The following is a 1,170-nucleotide window of genomic DNA, read 5'->3' as shown; positions in this document are numbered from 1 at the left end:
CTTGAGGATAATTAGAACTTTGAGTCAGGTAAATAGAGTAGAAAATGAAGAGTGTATTTTGTAAAATGGATTTAATATGTGGAGAACTCTGCTATGTGGGCAAATTTGTTCAGTGGCAACACCTCTTTTTTTAAAGTTTCCTTTTTTTGTTTGTAACAATATCAAAATGAATTAAAAACTGATATTTGGAAATATTTTTATGAAAGTGTATTAAAATTAATTTTGTTTACATACTGTTATAACTCTTTTATAAGGATAGTGATAACCTCCAGAATTATAAAACTAGGCTTGGCACTCTCTCTTTTAAGTTGACTCAAAATAAAGAAATTTTCTCATTCAAGATAGGAATGATGAAAGAGATATTGAGATAGAAAAATTGAACTTTTTAATGCTTATAGCAAATTATGGATTCTGATTTGTTAGTTTCAATAATTAATGTAGAGATATTAATTTGGATTAAATGTTTGGTCACTGAAGATTTCCTATGAAAGTAAAACTTCCTGGGTGCTAGCAAATTATATGCTACTAGAGGCCTGGTGCATGGATTTATGCACTGGTTGGGGGTCCCTTGGCCTGGCCTATGGGGATCAGTGGACCTCCATGCTGCCACAGCCTGGCCTTACCTGCCACCTCGATGGACTCCAGCCCACTGTCCCTGTTGATCCAGCACAACACGAAGTAGTGCATGGAGCAGCAGGTGACCAGAGAGGAGCCCGAGCCCAGGTTTGGGTGCCGCGCTTCTCCCTGCTCAGGGGGAGTGTCTGCAGGAGAGGCTTATACTGCTGCAGCTGCGCTCTCGCCAGCCATGAGCCCAGCATCTGGCGCCCAGCATCTGGCGCCTGTCTGTTAGCTGAGCGGTGCTCCTGCTGTGGAAGTGCACTGACCACCAGGAAGCAGCTCCTGCATTGAGCATCTGCCCCCTGGTGGTCAGTGTGTGTAATAGCTACCTATTGGTGGTCATCTGGCCGCTTAGGCTTTTATATATATAGACTAGAGGCCCGGTGCACAAAAATTTGTGCACTCGGGGGGGTGGGGGTCCCTCAGCCCGGCCTGTGCCCTCTCACAGTCTGGGACCCCTCGGGAGATAACGACCTGCTGGCTTAGGCTGCTCCCGGGTGGCAGAGGGCAGGCCCAATCCCTAGGTGCAGCCCCTGGTCGGGTCAGAGCAGG

The sequence above is a fragment of the Myotis davidii genome, unplaced genomic scaffold (genome assembly GCF_000327345.1).
Source record: "Myotis davidii unplaced genomic scaffold, ASM32734v1 scaffold419, whole genome shotgun sequence".
Lineage (NCBI taxonomy): Eukaryota > Metazoa > Chordata > Mammalia > Chiroptera > Vespertilionidae > Myotis > Myotis davidii.
The sequence above is the reverse complement of the archived record's forward strand: the minus strand, read 5'-3'. Positions refer to the sequence as shown.